The sequence below is a fragment of the Saccopteryx leptura genome, chromosome 3, assembly GCF_036850995.1.
Source record: "Saccopteryx leptura isolate mSacLep1 chromosome 3, mSacLep1_pri_phased_curated, whole genome shotgun sequence".
In the NCBI taxonomy this organism is placed as follows: Eukaryota; Metazoa; Chordata; class Mammalia; order Chiroptera; family Emballonuridae; genus Saccopteryx; species Saccopteryx leptura.
Window position 1 is genome coordinate 107,203,585 of NC_089505.1, and position 19,567 is coordinate 107,223,151.

Below are 19,567 nucleotides of genomic sequence, written 5' to 3' on the forward strand. Positions count from 1 at the left end.
TGCGGTCAAGGCACATATGAGAAAGCAATCAATGAACAACTAAGGTGTCGCAACGAAAAACTGATGATTGATGCTTCTCATCTCTCTGTGTTCCTGTTTGTCCCTATCTATCCTTCTCTCTGACTCTGTCTCTGTAAAAAAAAGAAAGAAAAAAAAAATAGGGACCAGAAACTTCTAGCACAGTGCTTGGCACAGCTGTTAACCAAATGAATGAATTCTTCCACCTTCCAAAGAGTTTTCTCCTGCCTAGTTTGGAATCTTCCAGAGAAAGAGGGGAGGAGATCAGCTCCATGTGTGTGCTGCCTCACAGTGTTCCAGTTAATTCGCTGCCCAGCCCAGCACAGGGAGAGATGCCCTCTCTCTTGTTCTGGCAGAAGTGGAAAGCAGCAGCTCCCGCCCTCCACCACCTTGAGGGATACCAAAATGCCTGAGACCACAACAACCTGTGAGAGGTAAGAACAGGTGGGGGAGCCAATTACCGGAACAGGCTAGACACCCTGGCTGACCTTGGAAGAAGCAGGGACCGCTTCCCTTCCATCTTCCTCTTCTTTCTAGCAGTAGGAGAGGAGGAGGTAGAGACCTAATTGCTTTCACCTTGAGAAAAATCTGCTACTGACCACATGTGGAGAGAATCACTCAGTTATACAGCAGGGGGCTGGAAATTATATCTGATCAGGAAAGCTGACATTTTCCCTGAGGCCCTCTGACTAATGACCAAGGGAAAGAGAGGTAGTTGGCCTAATGGTCCCCTCCTTGCTCTGGCTTACCAATCACAGTGTCAACTGAGCTCCTGCTTATTTCTGCCCAGAACCCCACAGGGAATCTCCATCTCTGCCTCCTCTCCACCCAAGCTGCTGTCACTTAGGAGTGTCTTCACTTGGTTTTGCCCAGGCCACAGTTAGGGTTGCCAGGAGAGAATTGGAGCTCTGTCTCAGAGGCCCCCCACTGCCAGGCAGGTGCCTCTATTGACCCAGTCAGCCTCTTCCCACTTGGTTCAGTCAGGGAAAGTGATGCTGGCCACTGGGACTGCGAGGCAGAGGCACTGGCCAGCCACAAGTGCCTGATTCAGCCCAAACACTTCTAACAATTAAGGCAGTGGACAAACTCTCGTGCTTTCTCCATCCCTGATGAAAGGCAAGATCAAAACCCACATACTGTTCTCGATCCCTAGGGTGAAGCAAGGAATGTGATACAGAGAAAGCCCTACGACTCAACAAAGCAGTTGTGAGTGATACTGATGCTATCCAGGGAGTCTGCTACCAGAAGCTCAACATTCCAACCACTGAAGATCACCCAGGAAGCATGTGAAACTGGCTTTATGCAATTACTCACGTATAAAGCTTCGCCTAGCTAGTCACCCATTGGGTCCCACACAGAAATTTCCTTTATGAAATTCTTGAGCCCTGGACAGATAGATAGCTTGGTTGCTTAGAGCACTGTTAAGCTGCACGGAGGTTGCAGGTTCAATTCCCGGTCAGGGCACATACAAGAACGGATTGATGTTTCTCTCTCTCTCTCTCTTATCGCTCTCCCTCCCTCTTCCTCTCTCTGAAATCAAAACTTTTTTTCCATTCTTGAAAAGCAATAGAAGCCCACAGTTTCATATATAGCTTACTTCAACCATGTTCTAGCTGTGTGACTTTAGTAATGTCTCTTAACCTCTCTGAATTTCAATTCCCCTACCTGTAGAATAGGATTGATAATACCTGCTTCAAAGAGTATCACAAAATAAAATTAATATACATAAATTACTTAGTAGAGTCCTTCATGTCCAGGACGCACTGATGAAATGTTAGCTGTTGATATTATGGTCATCAGTGATATTGGTCATTATGATATTATGTGTCATCAGTGCATACTCCAACACAGACACTGAGGTAAGGTGCAAAATGGTGGGGCCTTTAGGACCATGCACACCTTGTTTGAAATCCTAGTTCCATTATTTCCATTATGGAACCTTGGGAGAGCTAATTAACTTCTTTGAGCTTCAGTTTTCCCCTCCTGGCAGACATTGATAATACCTGCCTGGTCAACAGAATAGAGTCCAGCCATTACCTGGGCCTGAGCACATAAGAGGTTATCAGGAAATATTAGCTGCATTTATTTAGAATCATCACCCTCTTTCCAGTATCCTTCGCCTTGTTTGTTTGGTCATTTTTACTGAGAGACGAAAGCCTGCTCAAAGTGATTTACTTAGCCTTTTCCACAGATAATCAGCTACCTCCAAGAAAGAAGACAGTAGACCAGACCTGACTAATTGTCACTCAGTCCAGACCTCTGGCAAGCTGAAGATAATATCTTGACCTAAGTTATGTTTCAGCTCCTGAGTCCTAAGGTGGAAAAACACCCTGGCTATTTTCCCATGAGACAGGACAGAGGAAAGATCTCAGAACTTTCCTCAAGACCTAAAGAAATCATTTATTACCTTTACCTCACCTCCAACCAATCAGCTCCCAGCACGACCCTGAACCACCCCCTAACCCGCAGTACATTGTGATTTTGCCTCATATAACCTGTAAACTATATGCCATCAGGAGTCAGATTTATTTTTTGTCTTTTTTGTTTGTCTTTTTCTGAAGTTGGAAACGAGGAGGCAGTGAGACAGACTCCCGCATGCGCCCGACTGGGATCCACCTGGCATGCCCACCAGGGGGCGATGCTCTGCCCATCTGGGGCATTGCTCTGTTGTAACCAGGGCCATTCTAGCGCCTGAGGCAGAGGCCATAGAGCCATCCTCAGTGCCCGGGCCGACTTTGCTCCAATGGAGCCTTGGCTGCAGGAGGGGAAGAGAGAGACAGAGAGGAAGGAGAGGGGGAGAGGTGGAGAAGCAGATGGGCGCTTCTCCTGTGTGCCCTGGCCGGGAATTGAACCTGGGACTTCTGCACGCCAGGCCGACACTCTACCACTGAGCCAACCAGCCAGGGCTAGGAGTCAGATTTTTAAAGCATAAACTCTCCATCTCCTTTTTGACCAATTCAGTATTAAACTATTTTTTTTTCTATACTGCAAAGTCCTGCTTCTGCATTTCCTTGGGCCAGTGCACGCAGGCAGGCAGACTCAAGGAAAAAACATTGAGGTTCCAGTAAAAACACTCCTGGATGACAAAGCAGAGTGTCATAGTGATTGAGAGTTGGACAGACTTGTGTTCAAATCCTAATCTGTCACTTTCTCACTGGTTGCAAGGCCTTAGCAAGTGACCTAACCTGTCCAAGTTTCACTTTTCTCAACTAAAAAATAGGGATCATAATGGCCTCATAGAGTTGTTGTGCAGATTAAATGAGAATGTATGCAAATGACTTTGCACAGTGCTGGCACCAGTCTACATTCGATGAAAGGTAGAGATTATTATAGTTCCTGGCACATTGCAGTCTTAACATCACTTATGCAGCCCTGCTCATTTGCATAGCCAAAGAGTAATTTACATAGACTGTGATATTTTACTATAAGTATATCTGCTTTCAAAACAGCTCTCTTTTTCCAACTTTCCATTTTTGTAAATGGCACCACTGTTCCAAGGAGCTCAGGCTCAAACATTGGCAGTGTATTCAGCTTTTCCTGCTCTTTCATGGGCCAAACACATTGGCAGTTAACCATGGGCTGTCTCTGTTCTGAGAATGTCTTAACTCCCCATGGGGACTGTAAGTACTCTGACAGCAGGAACCCTGACTTATACTGCCTTGGTATCTAATATATTGGCATAAAGCAGGGTCTCAATACATATTTGTTTTCTGACAAGATGCTATCAACAAATTAATTTACAGGCACAGGTTTGTAGGAGGTACTACAGTATCTGAAACAAGGATAGGATATTTTGTGATTCTGTTTTAGCCTCTCCTCTTTCTCTATTCCATGAGTTCCTCCTACTTGTTCTCTGAGGCCCAAATCAATATCCTCCTCTGTGAGATCTGCCATTAGCACCATTTCCTTTCTTTCATTTATACTACATATTTAATTGCATAGAGCTTTTACCAATTTTTTAAATTAAAAATTGAAAAAAATAAAATGATGTGGAAAGGCGTAAAGTGGTGATGAAATTTTTCTTTTATTCCCACTTCTCAAAGATAACAACTGGGAACATTTTGGTGAACATCCCTTCTGATCTTTAACTGTCGCATTGGGAATTAATATCCTATACTAAGACAGAAGATGAAATAATCTTAAAATAATTGTATTTCTCTTAGATTTTACATGCCATTTTATGGGCCAGGGGAGGAGGGGGATGGAAATAAATCCAAGTTGTAAAATGAATGAGTAAACTTCAAATCTGTCCCATGGCGCTTCAACAACTCTATTACAGAGAACTTATCTCACTGCACAGTTTGTGAACACCTCTGCCTCCCAGCTGGCTTGTACATGCGGGCAGCAACTGACATTAATTTTGATATTCCCAACACTTAATTTGCACATAGGAAGCACTCAGTAAATGTTTTTTCAAAGAATAACTTAACTTTCATCTCCCATCCTTAATATGTTTTACGGCTTGATTTATTTTTTAATAATAAACAGATTTGCTTTGAGAATTTTGCATCTCACCTTTAAATGATTGATCTATCAGTCAGGGTCTCAGCAGGAAACTGAATTAAACTCAGATGGCTCAAGAAACTTTAATGAAGGGACTAGTCAAGAGGTTTGGGCACAGTTATGGGAACCAAAAATGGAAGTTGAGGTGGGCAGAGGCTAGCAACAGCAGAAAGTTACGACCATGCTTGTGTGAAAGGCAGGGAGAAGGAACCCAGGGAGACCCCGAGCCATATAAGAGGGGCTGCTGACAGAAGCTGTTGTCTTGGAAGGAAGCAACCACTTCCAGAAAATAAGAAAATGCAACCCAGAGCAGGGGAAAACCCCAAACTCACTCCCCTTCTGCGTGCCCATCTCTTGTTAGTGCCTCCTATTGGTGGAACCCAAGTGAGCAATGAGCCCAGGTGATGCAGACCATGGAGCTTAGCTTCCCAGGGCACAGGGCAAACATGGAAAGAGAATGGATGGGGGTGGGCAACAGATGGAGGCACAGAATTTCTCAGATACCCACTATACTGTAGCTGGGTGATGCCAGTTCAGTTATTCTCCCACCAAGAACCTAAATTGTGAAGTTAGCCACCACCAGCATTTTTCATGCCAGATAGTGGGGCATGGGAGGAAGTAAGGAAGTGGGGAAGGAGAAAAAATTAATGAGTATAAGATATCCAGAATAGCTATAGCACCTGCCTCAATAGGTGATCATGAGGCTAAGCTGGTACTCACAGCTGCCTTCTACTTCTTCTGTCCCTCTTCTGCCACCACATTGACTGGAGGGGAGTCTTTGCTTGGTGGATGATCCAAACTTTCACTGCCATAGGATTCACTCCTAGGTGGCCCTGCCTTTCTAACTGCTCTGCTATAGTTTCACACTGATGGTTGTTGGTTATAGGAGTACTAGGAGTGAATCCACTGGGAACAGACATAGTTCTCCTTGCCACTTTTGGTAGCAACCTTATTTCCACTTGATAACTAGGATCAATCACCCTAGCCAGTATTGAAAATCCTTTTTCTGACATTGGCTCAATTGTCTGAGGAGCCCAGAATGACTGGGGGAAGTCTTAGCTTCCAATTAAAGGAATTAATTTAATGTCTGTATTCCCTGGAGGAAGCATTCCTTGGGAAATAGGTCCTTCAAACCCACTGAACTCAAAATTGCAGGCAAAAAAGCAAAAATTCTGAGTGAATCATTAAGTATAAATGTTAGAAGTTTCAACCCCCACTTCTACCCTGCACTCGTGCATTCTGGCCAGGGAGAAGATGGCCCCGTATATTAGTAGCTTTTTAAAGGCACATCCTTTGACATCCCCCCAACTTCGCAGGTTGTTGTCTCTTAGATGGCATTCCTAGGAACCACTTGGCTGTAATTTACTAAACTATTTCTTTTTTATTTTTTACTAAGCTATTTCTATGCCATCCAGAATTTGTCTTAAGGTGTGATGTCTGAATTGGACCTTTTTGCTGATAGCTTTACTATATCTCTATGAAAAGAATATTTGAGAACGCCTTGCATTTTCATCACTAAAACAAACAAAACCAAGAAAATAAAAACCGCTCTTGTTCTATAATGATCTTTTTAGTTTCAGCAGGCAGAGCCCACCTAAGGCATGACTTTTGCCATGCTGCTTGATGCCTAATTATCACTTGCTACTTGATGCCTAATTATCATTTATATCTCAGCTCTCGTTGTCTTACCCCATCTAGTGGAGAATGTGTCTACTAATGCCTGTATCAGCCATTTTCACAGAAATGTTTTAGATCTCCTATTAAGAACCACTGCTAATGACAACCTGGTAATTCTATAGCATTCAGAGCGTGATATGCTCTGTAACCATCAACAAAGTGTCAAATGGGCCTTACGTTGAAGTCAAGAAAAAAAAACGATAATACCCTTAATGTTTTCCAATTCATATTTTGATCTAATAATTTAGATTAGACTGAGGAGTGTTTTGGAATGAAAAGAGGAGTCTGACTTGTTCAAAATTGTAGGAGAAACACCTTCTTATAATAATCATTCTCATACACTTAAATAAGTACCCATGTCTTAGAACAAACCTCTACAACTATTTGTAGTCTAAGAGCTTGGACTTTGAAATCAGACAACACTGAGCTTCAAACCTTAATTAACCACTTATGTGATCTGGAAAAATTATTTAAACTCTGTGAGCCTTGGTTTCTTCCTCTTTGTAAAGCAGAAATAATGATAGTTCTTTCCCCTAGATTTAAAAGCTTACACAGAGCCTGGCATATGCTAAATCCTTAAATATGCAAATATGTAATTATGATTTGTAGTAGTTATTATGTACTAGGCATTATAGATATTGGGCTCTAAGGTGAATGAAAGATTTCAGAAATTCCTGTTTGTAACAGTGAAATTTACTAAGAGGAAAAGACTCCCACTTTAATTTCCTTTCCAGTAGATTGCTTGTTTAGAACATTGGATTATTCTCCTTCCCTCCCCTGCCCAAAAGAAAATAAAAAAGACTTGATAAACCTTAAGAAAGCAGCAAATTGCTTAACCTGAGCTTTATCAAAGCAACTTAATATTGTAATAGTTTGAGAATAAATTCATTTAGGTGAACTCATGATACAAAGAAACTTTGCTTTTATGGGCTATAAATGTTTGTGCTTTTGTAGCCATTGTATAATCACTAAATTCAGGATAATGATGCTCCATTTCATAGAACTAGAGGCCAAAATTTACCAATTTATATTATTTTAGCGGTTGTTGGTTGTTTCTTTGTCTTTATATCCTCAAGTCAGCCATGCTTATGGCAGAGAATTTAAAAATTTGGGCTATCCCTGGCCGGTTGGCTCAGCGGTAGAGCGTCGGCCTGGCGTGCGGGGGACCCGGGTTCGATTCCCGGCCAGGGCACATAGGAGAAACGCCCATTTGCTTCTCCACCCCGCCCCTCCTCCTTCCTCTCTGTCTCTCTCTTCCCCTCCCGCAGCGAGGCTCCATTGGAGCAAAGATGGCCCGGGCGCTGGGGATGCCTCCTTGGCCACTGCCCCAGGCGCTAGAGTGGCTCTGGTCCCGGCAGAGCGATGCCCCGGAGGGGCAGAGCATCGCCCCCTGATGGGCAGAGCATCACCCCTGGTGGGCGTGCCGGGTGGATCCCGGTCAGGCGCATGCGGGAGTCTGTCTGACTGTCTCTCCCTGTTTCCAGCTTCAAAAAAAAAAAAAGAAAAAAAAAATTTGGGCTATCAAGTCAGACCTGGGTTCAAATCCCTGGTAACTTCACGCAAGTGACTTAACCTCCCTGTGCTTGTATCTATTCAACTATAAAGTAGGAGTAACAGTACCAGCCTCATAGGACTGCTATAAAAACTAAATAAACTGATGTTGATATTGGCTATTGTTATTTCTTATTTTTGCGGCTCCAAGTCTCTAGTAAGAAATGCATTGTGGAAAGAAGTGGGAATGGCCTATCCTATTTAAAAAGGCATCCGTTAGTCTTAAGTGCCCTAGTAAGCTTGTCTAGAGGAAGAGTCTGGGGGGAAAAAAAGTCTGATTGCAAAAAAAAATAAAGTAAAAGTCTAATTGCACAGGTAGTGAACCACTATCTCAAGACATACAGACCAATTGTGCTAATAAGAAATCCATTTTGCCTGACCAGGCGGTGGCGCAGTGGATAGAGTGTCGGACTAGGATGCAGAGGACCCGGGTTCAAGACCCCAAGGTCGCCAGCTTGAGTGAGGGCTCATCTGGTTTGAGCAAAAGCCCACCAGCTTGAACCCAAGGTCGCTGGCTCCAGCAAGGGGTTACTCGGTCTGCTGAAGGCCCGCGGTCAAGGCACATATGAGAAGGCAATCAATGAACAACTAAGGTGTTGCAACGCACAATGAAAAACTAATGATTGATGCTTCTCATCTCTCTCCGTTCCTGTCTGTCTGTCCCTGTCTATCCCTCTCTCTGACTCACTCTCTGTCTCTGTAAAAAATAAATAAATAAATAATTAATTAAAAAAAAAAAAAGAAATACATTTTATGCACAGCCACCCTAGAGGTTAGGGACAAACCTAATGAGTCAGCTTATTAAACCATAGGATCAACTGACTGGCCCCATCCTTTGGTAAGTGGGATTTTTCCAAAGTCCATAAAAAAGCTTAAAGCAGGCCCCAAGACTATTTTTCACACTGTCGCCTCACAGGTGGTAGGGTCTAAGTAGTCTCAAGCAGTTTCTCGGGCAGATCTTTTCCATTACTCAGAAAGTAGTGATTTTTCCCTCTCTTTTCCTTTTCATTTAGTTAAAGGAGAACAGAGGTGTTCAACCAACATGCTATTTTTCAATACCAATCATAATATCAGGTTCAAAGCTGCAGCTCAACAGATTATTGTTAAGACTGATTTGAGGAGATTAGGGAGAAGGCAGTTGAGAGTGGGGCCAGACCCTGAACCATGTCAGTCAGTTGCTGAAAAACCTTTGAATGCTTTTCCTATGCAAACTCAAGAGGCTTATTTAAAAAACAAATAAACAAAAGAACTTAAGACTGATTTACTTTTATTTTATTTATTAATTTTTTTAGAGCAAGAGGAAGGGAGAGAGAAAGAGAAAGAAACATCGATCTGTTCCTGTATGTGCCCTGACCAGGGATTGAACCAGCAACCTCTGTGCACTGGGATGCTCTAATCAACTGAGCTATCCCATCAAGGCAAGACTGATTTCTTTTTTTACAGGAAATATACCTCTAAGATCCAGCCATGCTGAACTACTAGTGGGTCCTGAACCTCACCAAGTTCTTGCTCCTCTCTAAGTCTTCTCGGTGCCTAGATGCCCTTTCCCAACCCTTCACTTGGCTAATTTTTTTTTTTTTTTCATTTTTTCTGAAGCTGGAAACAGGGAGAGACAGACAGACAGACTCCCGCATGCGCCCGACCGGGATCCACCCGGCACGCCCACCATGGGGCGACGCTCTACCCACCAGGGGGCGATGCTCTGCCCATCCTGGGCGTCACCATGTTGCGACCAGAGCCACTCTAGCGCCTGGGGCAGAGGCCACAGAGCCATCCCCAGCGCCCGGGCCATCTTTGCTCCAATGGAGCCTTGGCTGCGGGAGGGGAAGAGAGAGACAGAGAGGAAAGCGCGGCGGAGGGGTGGAGAAGCAAATGGGCGCTTCTCCTGTGTGCCCTGGCCGGAATCGAACCCGGGTCCTCCGCACGCTAGGCCGACGCTCTACCGCTGAGCCAACCGGCCAGGGCACACTTGGCTAATTTTTGCGGTCTTTTAGTTCAGCTTAAATAATACCTCCTCCAGGAAGCAAGCTTAATCCCCCAGACTGGTGATCCTCCTCTGTACTCTTATAATACCTTGTACTTACACTTATTCTAGCATTTACCACACTGATATGTAATTGTCAGTTTACTTGCCTGTATCCACACTGTAATCAGCAACCTGAGGATGGAAACCCACATCTTAGTCACCATCATGATCCTAACTTTTAGCACAGTTTCTGGTACACAGATGCTCAAGAAATATTTATTGAATATTTACTGTGATAGTCTCCTTATTAGTATTTATGCTTCTGTTCTTCCCCTAGTTTCTAATCAACAGCCAGAGAAAACTCCTTACCGCATGGCCTGTGGTGGTGCAGTGGATAGAGCATCAACCTGGGACATTTTGAGGTCACCTGTTCAAAACCCTGGGCTTGCCTGGTCAAGGCACATATGACAAGCAAACAATGAACAACTAAAGTGAAGCAACTGTGAGTTGACACTTCTTGCTCCCCTCTCCTCTCTCTGTAAAATCAATAAATAAAATATTTTTAAAAGAAAGAAAAAGAGGCTCTGGCTGGTTGGCTCAGCGGTAGAGCACTGGCCTGGCGTGTGGAAGTCCTGGGTTCAATTCCCAACCAGGGCACACAGGAGAAGTGCCCATCTGCTTCTCCACCCTTCCCCCTCTTTTTCCTCTCTATCTCTCTCTTCCCCTCCTGCAGCCAAGGCTCCATTGAAGCAAAGTTGGCCTGAGCACTGAGGACAGCTCCATGGCCTCCGCCTCAGGCGCTAGAATGGCTCCCGCCAAAACGGAGCAACACCCCAGATGGGCAGAGTTTTTCGCCCCCCAGTGGGTATGCTGGATGGATCCCGGTAGGGTGTGCGCGGGAGTCTGTCTGACTGCCTCCCCGCTTCTAACTCCAGAAAAATACAAAAAAAAAAGAAAAAGAAAGAGAAAACTCCTTACTGCAGCCTACATGGCCACACTGGATTCTGAACCTACCTCCCTCACCCATCTCACTTCTATAGCTACCCCCTATACTCACTTTATTTTCCAGCCATCTGACCTTTCTTTGTTCCTAGAATTCACTCAACCACCTCCTGCCTCAGGTCCCCTGCACCTTTTATTCCTCTTCCCAGAGTGCTCTTCCTCCAACCCCTGCCTTGGCTGGCTCCTTCTCCTTCTTCTTCTTTTTAGGTGAGAGGAGGGGAGATAGTGAGACAGACTCCCACATGTGCCCTGACAGGGATCCACCCAGAAACCCTATCTGAGGCCAATGCTCTAGTACTGACCTATTTTAGCATCTGAGGCTGACATGCTCAGACCAACTGAGCTATTATCCTCAACGCCTGGGTCCAATGCTCAAACTAATGGAGCCACTGGCTGCAGGAGGTGAAGAGGGAAAGAGGAGGAGAAGGAGAGAAGCAGATGGTCACTTTTTCTGTGTGCCCTGACCAGGAATCAAACCTTGGATGTCCATATACCAGGACAACACTCTATCCACTGAGCCACCAGCCAGGGCCATGGCTGGCTTCTTCAAAGCTACCCAATCCAACCCCACCCCTTCTCACTCTATCACAGTAGCTTGTTTTATTGTCTTTCTAAAACTTATTTCACCCTGTTAGTTTACTTGATGATTATCTGCCTCCTCTATTAACAAAGCAGCACAAAAGCAGGTCCCTATTTTATTCACCACTTACCTCAACATCCAAAACAATGCCTGGCATCTATTAGGTATTTAATAGGTCCTGGCCAGTTAGCTCATTCAGTTAGAGCATCATCCCAAAACGACAAGGTTGTGGGTTCCATTCCCGGTCAGGGCACATAGGGGAAGCAACCAATGAGTGCACAACAAAGAGGAACAACATATGAATGTTTCTCTCTCTCTCTTTCTTCCTCTCTCTGTCTAAAATCAATCAATAAATATTAGGTATTTAATAAATATTTGTTGAATGAATTAATAAATGAATGAATGCATGAATAAAACAGGTGCAGTACTTGCAGATTTGAGTGGATGTGTCCACTCTTTCTTTTTTTTTTTTTTTGTATTTTTCTGAAGCTGGAAACGGGGAGAGACAGTCAGACAGACTCCCGCATGCGCCCGACCGGGATCCACCCGGCACGCCCACCAGGGGCGACGCTCTGCCCACCAGGGGGCAATGCTCTGCCCCTCCGGGGCATCGCTCTGCTGCGACCAGAGCCACTCTAGCGCCTGGGGCAGAGGCCAAGATGTGTCCACTCTTGTTGGGATAGGGTCACCATTGCTCAAAAGTATTTTGGGCCTGACCAGGTGGTGGCGCAGTGGATAGAGCATTGGACTGGGATGCCAAGGACCCAGGTTCGAGACCCCGAGGTCACCAGCTTGAGCGCGGGCTCATCTGGCTTGAGCAAAATAAAAAATGCTCACCAGCTTGGACCCAACGTCACTGGCTCAAGCAAGGGGTTACTCGGTCTGCTGAGGGCCTGTGGTCAAGGCACATATGAGAAAGCAATCAATGAATAACTAAGGTATCGCAACGAAAAACTGATAATTGATGCTTCTCATCTCTCTCCGTTCCTGTCTGTCTGTCCCTATCTATCCCTCTCTCTGACTCTCTTTCTCTCTGTCTCTGTAAAGAAAAGAAAAGGAAAAAAAAAAAAGTATTTTGGGACCTCATCTTTTAGAATTGACTTCAGGATCACTTTAAAAGTTACACAAGGCCTGACCTGTGATGGCACAGTGGATAAAGCATTGACCTGGAAGACTGAGGTTCCTGGTTCGAGACCCTGGACTTGCCCAGTCAAGGCACATATGAGAAGCTATCAACGAACAACTAAAGTGAAGCAACTATGAGTTGATACTTCTCACTCCACTACTCCTCTCTCCTCTCTCTGTAAAATAAATAAAACCTTTAAAAAAATAAAATACACTAGTCTGTAGTCACAACTAATTCTTTTTCTCCCCAATTTGATTTCTACCTTATTCACTAACTTCAGCTCTAAAATATTTGTTCTCCAAAATTAAATTCACCCTCAAGAATAAAAAATTACCACCTTTGATAATAATCTAAAGAAAGGACTTTAGGCTCTGAAAATAATTTGAAAAAAAGGAATCTAAAAATCATTTCAATGTGTAAGTTCTGGAGTATTGTGTTGATTTAAACAGATTCCCTTGCCTGACCTGTGGTGGCACAGTGGATAAAGTGTTGACCTGGAACACTGAGGTCACCAGTTCAAAACCCTGGGCTTGCCTGTCAAAGCACATATGGGAGTTGATGCTTCTTGCTCCTCCTCCTTTCTCTCTCTCACTCTCACTCTCTCTTCTCTAAAATGAATAAATAAATAAAAATTTTAAACAAAATAAAAATAAACAGATTCCCTTATTTTACAGTGAAACTTTATACACTGTGGCAATAGTGTTTCACCTGTGAACTGGTTTCTCATTTTAGTTATATTTAAAATAGTTCTGGATGACGTCAGCATAATGGCGCGGTAGGAAGCGATACTGATAAATCTCCCCCAAAACTCAACAAGATCTTCAACCAGAAACAGAAAAACCTATCCTTGGAGCCTCCAGATGTTTCGCAATACACCTGAAGGTATGCTCGAGCGAAAAATTGGCTAAATATATAATCAAACCCCGAAGGAAATAGGGAGTAAGAAATGCTCCACTTTCCTCACTAACCTTAACAGGGCGGCTTTCACTGGGAACTGAGAATATAGAAACTGAGGCGGGTAAAGAGGGTGAATAGATCCAGGCCGCGGCACAAACGGCCGTACCAGGCTGTAGCACGGAGATCCAAGCCGAGGAAAAACTGTTCCTGTGGCAACCCAGTCTATACAAGCTAAGACTCGTGCCAAACCCAGACAAAGAAAGACAAGTGGGGCAGCCATTTTCCCCGATCTCCTGGTCGGCCCGCCAGATAGTGGGCAAGAGATTCCTTCCAAAGCCCCAGGAGTGGGAGCCCGTGTTATCTCACAGAGAGGCAGAGTCAGAGCCTTTGTGTGGGCCGAAAGCGGAATCTCCGGGCCGCCCCAGTACCCTGAGGGAGCCGCGCACGGGGAGGGAGTGAGAGCCAATTCCAACGCTGGAACTTTTCCTTGAGGGAGGGGGTTTCACTCAGAGGGTGAGACTTCCGGCCTGATATCCTGGTCTGCGCGCGCAGATAGTGAGCGAGAGATTCCTCCGAGTGCCTCGGCAGTGTGCGCCCGTGTTATCCCACAGAGGGGCAGAGCCAGGGGCCTTTGTGTGGGCCAAAAGCGGAATCTCAGGCCGCCCCAGTGCCCTGAGGGAGCCGCGCACTGGGAGGGAGTGAGAGCCAATTCCAACGCTGCAACTTTTCTGTGCAGGAGAGGGTTTCACTCAGAGGGTGAGACTTCCGGCCTGATATCCTGGTCTGCGCGCGCAGATAGTGAGCGAGAATTTCCTCCAAGTGCCCCGGGAGTGGGCACCCGCCCGTGTTACCGGACAGAGTGGCAGAGCCAGAGGTCTTTGAGTGGGCGGAAGCCCTGCCTGATTACGCTAGCAGCTCTGACTGACTGAGCCTTACCCAGAGCCCTGTGCTGAGTGGGAATAGAGTGGGGAGTGGCCAGCTCTTTGAGCCTCTAACTATCCAGGCAGAGGCAGCAGCAACCCCATAGCTGGATTATCAGGCTACTAATTGAGGAAGGAAAGACTAGGAGAGAGGCTCCAGGAACACGGACTCTCTCACTGTCGGAGCCTATAAATGCTAATGAGCCTCGACTGCCAACGAGACTGAAGCACAATACATGACATCTCCATAGAGACTTATCAACTGCAAACCTCTACCTGAGGGTGCCAAAGGGGCAGAACCCAGGGTACAGAGTAACTGACCAGGAAGAGGGAGAGAAGAGAAAAAGCAAGAAGATAACCTCTCAAAATCAAGAATAATCCACAGACTTTATAACCTATCCCATTTTATTATATTTGTTCGTTTCTTTCTCTTATCTTCATTCTTGATTTTTTTTTCTTTTTTTTCTCCTCCAATTTGGTCGTTTAACTCTCTGCCGGTCTTACTCTCTCCTCTCCTTGAACTACACTACCCATAAGTGTTACATCTCCCATTATCTTTTCTTTCCTCTTCCTTTCTCTCTATGAGGATTGCACTCCAAAACCCTTAATTCTCTCTCTCTTTCTCTCTCTCTCCTCTTTTTTCTTTTTTCTTCTTTTAGTGGTAGCCTCTTTTTTTCTCTCTCTCTCTTTCTTTTCTCCCTCTATATTAGTTTCTTCCTTTCTCCTTTACGTCTCCTCTCATTCAAACCTCAATAATGAACAAATTATCTTATCTGGGACTCAAACTTATGTTTGTGGATTTTGGGGGGTTTTTATTTCACCTTTTTAACTCACTAGCAGTGCTCCCATCCCTGGCTCTCCATTTTATCTAGTTCTTGTTCCACTAAATACAATAGTAATTTTTTAATTTGTCCCCCCATTTTCCTGTTTCCCTCTTATTCCTCTCATCATAACTCTTAGTCAACCAACACCTAAAAGCAAATCATTTTATTCTTGACCCAAATTTTTTCCTTATTTGCTTTTTGTGGGTCCATACCCCCTTTTTTTCTGTTGTTTTTTTTGTTATTGTTTTGGGGGTTTTTGCCCCTTTATTACTTCTCCCCAATTCAGGCCCTCCAGTACAGGCATTGTTTGTTCTATTTAGTACAATATAACTCACAGTTCAACACAAGATTTTCTCAAGAAAGACGGGAGAGGAGAGGAAAAAAGGAGGGGGGGAATAATTTCCTTTTTTTAAAATTTTTTATTTTATTTTATTTTTCTTTAACTTTTTTTTAAAAAACTCGATTTTTTATTTTTATTTTTTAACTTTTTATTCTTTATTAAATCTCATTAATACTATCAACAAAACCACCCTCAGATGCCATTAAGGAAGAGAAAATCGAATATCATGGATACAAAAGAAAGAGAGGTAACACAGATAGATGAGGAAAAATCTATGGAGAAAAAATTTAATATATTGGAAACCTTGGAGTTAAACGACAGAGAATTTAAAATAGAAATCCTAAAAATACTCAGAGATATACAAGAAAACACAGAAAGGCAATTTAGGGAGCTCAGAAAACAACTCAATGAACACAAAGAATATATTTCCAAGGAAATTGAAACTATAAAAACAAATCAAACAGAGATGAAAAACTCAATACACGAGCTGAAAAACGAGGTAACAAGCTTAGCTAATAGAACAGGCCAGAGAGAAGAGAGGATTAGTGAAATAGAAGACAAGCAACTTGAGGCACAACAGAGAGAAGAAGAAAGAGACTCAAAAATTAAAAAAAAATGAGCCCTACAGGAATTATCTGACTCTATCAAAAAGAATAACATAAGAATAATAGGTATATCAGAGGGAGAAGAGAGAGAAAATGGAATGGAGAACATACTCAAACAAATAATAGATGAGAACTTCCCAAGCCTGTGGAAAGAACTAAAGCCTCAAATTCAAGAAGCAAACAGAACTCCGAGTTTTCTTAACCCCAACAAACCTACTCCAAGGCACATCATAATGAAATTGGCACAAACCAAAGGCAAAGAAAAAATTCTCAAGGCAGCCAGGGAAAAAAAGAATACAACATATAAAGGAAGGCCCATTAGATTATCATCTGATTTCTCAACAGAAACTCTACAAGCTAGAAGAGAGTGGACCCCAATATTTAAAGTCCTTAAAGAGAAGAACTTTCAGCCACAAATACTATACCCATCAAAGCTATCCTTCAAATATGAAGGAGAAATAAAAACATTCACAGATACAGAAAAGATGAGGGAATTTATCATCAGAAAACCCCCACTCCAGGAATTACTAAAGGGGGTTCTCCAATCAGATACAAAGAACAAAAAAAAAAAAAAAAGCCACAAGTAAAAGCTCCAAGAAGAACACAATAAAACCAAATTTAAACTGTGACAACAACAAAAAGAAAGGGGGAGGAGAAGATGGAGATTAACAATAGCAAAGGACAATGGAGTGCAAAAGTACTCACAAAATAGTGCACTACAATGAACTGGGTAGGAACCCTTTTCATTACTTAAAGGTAACCACCATTGAAAAAACCACCACAGAAGCACATGATTTAAAAAAGATAGCAACAGAGGAAAGATGTATGGAATACAACCAAATAAAAACAAAAGATAGAAAGATGAAAGAGAAGGATCAAACAAGACACAAAACTAACAGAAAGCAATCTATAAAAAGGCAATAGGGAACTCACAAGTGTCAATAATTACACTAAATGTAAACAGATTAAACTCACCAATAAAAAGGCACAGAGTAGCAGAATGGATTAAAAAAGAAAATCCAACTGTATGCTGCCTACAAGAAACTCATCTAAGTAACAAGGATAAAAACAAATTCAAAGTGAAAGGCTGGAAAACAATACTCCAAGCAAATAACATCCAAAAAAAAGCAGGCATAGCAATACTCATATCTGATAATGCTGATTACAAGACAGCAAAAGTACTCAGAGACAAAAATGGCCATTTCATAATGGCTAAGGGGACACTGAATCAAGAAGACATAACAATTCTTAATATATATGCACCAAACCAAGGAGCACCAAAATATATAAGACAGCTACTTATTGACCTTAAAACAAAAACTGACAAAAATACAGTCATACTTGGAGACCTCAATACACCGCTGACGGCTCTAGATCGGTCATCCAAACAGAGAATCAACAAAGATATAGTGGCCTTAAACAAAACACTAGAGCACCTGGATATGTAGACATCTACAGGACATTTCATCCCAAAGTGACTGAGTATACATTTTTCTCCAGTGTACATGGATCATTCTCAAGAATTGACCATATGTTGGGCCACAAAAACAACATCAGCAAATTCAGAAAAATCAAAGTTGTACCAAGCATATTTTCTGATCATAAAGCCTTGAAACTAGAATTCAACTGCAAAAAAGAGGAAAAAAATCCCACAAAAATGTGGAAACTAAACAACATACTTTTAAAAAATGAATGGGTCAAAGAAGAAATAAGTGCAGAGATCAAAAGATATATACAGACAAATGAAAATGACAATACGACATATAAGAATCTATGGGATGCAGCAAAAGCAGTGATAAGAGGGAAGTTCATATCACTTCAGGCCTATATGAACAAACAAGAAAGAGCCCAAGTGAACCACTTAACTTCACACCTTAAGGAACTAGAAAAAGAAGAACAAAGACAACCCAAAACCAGCCGAAGAAAGGAGATAATAAAAATCAGAGCAGAAATAAATGAAATAGAGAACAGAAAAACTATAGAAAAGATTAATAGAACAAGGAGCTGGTTCTTTGAAAAGATCAACAAAATTGACAAACCCTTGGCAAGACTTACCAAGGAAAAAGGAGAAAGAACTCATATAAACAAAATCCAAAATGAAGAGGAGAAATCACCACGGACACCGTAGATATACAAAGAATTATTGTAGAATACTATGAAAAACTTTATGCCACTAAATTCAACAACCTAGAAGAAATGGATAAATTCTTAGAACAATACAACCTTCCTAGACTGAGTCAAGAAGAAACAGAAAGCCTAAACAGAGAAGAAATAGAAAAAACCATTAAAAACCTCCCTCAAAATAAAAGTCCAGGCCCAGACGGCTATACCAGCAAATTTTATCAATCATTCAAAGAAGACTTGGTTCCTATTCTACTGAAAGTCTTCCAAAAAATTGAAGAAGAAGCAATACTACCAAACACATTTTATGAGGCCAACATAACCCTCATACCAAAACCAGGCAAGGATGGCACAAAAAAAGAAAACTACAGACCAATATCTCTAATGAATACAGATGCTAAAATACGAAACAAAATACTAGCAAATCGAATACAACAACATATTAAAAAAAATAATAGGCCCTGGCCGGTTTGCTCAGCGGTAGAGCGTCGGCCTAGCGTGCAGAGGACCCGGGTTTGATTCCGGCCAGGGCACACAGGAGAAGCGCCCATTTGCTTCTCCACCCTTCCGCCACGCCTTCCTCTCTGTCTCTCTCTTCCCCTCCCGCAGCCAAGGCTCCATTGGAGCAAAGATGGCCCAGGCGCTGGGGATGGCTCTGTGGCCTCTGCCTCAGGCGCTAGAGTGGCTCTGGTCGCAACATGGCGACGCCCAGGATGGGCAGAGCATCGCCCCCTGGTGGGCAGAGCGTCGCCCCATGGTGGGCGTGCCGGGTGGATCCCAGTCGGGCGCATGCGGGAGTCTGTCTGACTGTCTCTCCCTGTTTCCAGCTTCAGAAAAATGCAAAAATAAAAAATAAAAATAAAATAATACATCATGATCAAGTGGGATTCATCCCAGAATCTCAAGGATGGTTCAACATACGTAAAACGGTTAACGTAATACACCATATCAACAAAACAAAGAACAAAAACCACATGATCTTATCAATAGACGCAGAAAAGGCTTTCGATAAAATACAACACAATTTGGCCCTGGCCGGTTGGCTCAGCGGTAGAGCGTCAGCCTGGCATGCGGGGGACCCAGGTTTGATTCCCGGCCAGGGCACATAGGAGAAGCGCCCATTTGCTTCTCCACCCCCCACCCCCTCCTTCCTCTCTGTCTCTCTCTTCCCCTCCTGCAGTCAAGGCTCCATTGGAGCAAAGATGGCCCGGGCGCTGGGGATGGCTCCTTGGCCTCTGCCCTGGTGGGCAGAGCGTCGCCCCTGGTGGGCGTGCCGGGTGGATCCCGGTCGGGCGCATGCGGGAGTCTGTCTGACTGTCTCTCCCCGTTTCCATCTTCAGAAAAATACGAAAAAAAAAAAAAATACAACACAATTTTATGTTTAAGACTCTCAACAAAATGGGTATAGAAGGAAAATATCTCAACATGATAAAGGCT

At 43.3% G+C, this 19,567-nt stretch overlaps 1 long non-coding RNA gene across 2 annotated transcripts; it reads left to right on the plus strand.

The window, feature by feature from the left end:
• The first annotated feature begins 349 nt into the window (after positions 1-349).
• LOC136397583 (uncharacterized) lies at positions 350-10,217 on the plus strand. 2 transcript variants are annotated; one of them, XR_010749884.1, is made up of 3 exons: positions 350-452; positions 1,172-1,304; positions 10,053-10,217. It is a non-coding gene; the product is annotated as an uncharacterized lncRNA (long non-coding RNA). The 2 variants fall into 2 exon arrangements; XR_010749883.1 differs by lacking the exon at positions 10,053-10,217 and adding an exon at positions 9,042-9,059.
• The last annotated feature ends 9,350 nt before the right edge of the window (positions 10,218-19,567 follow it).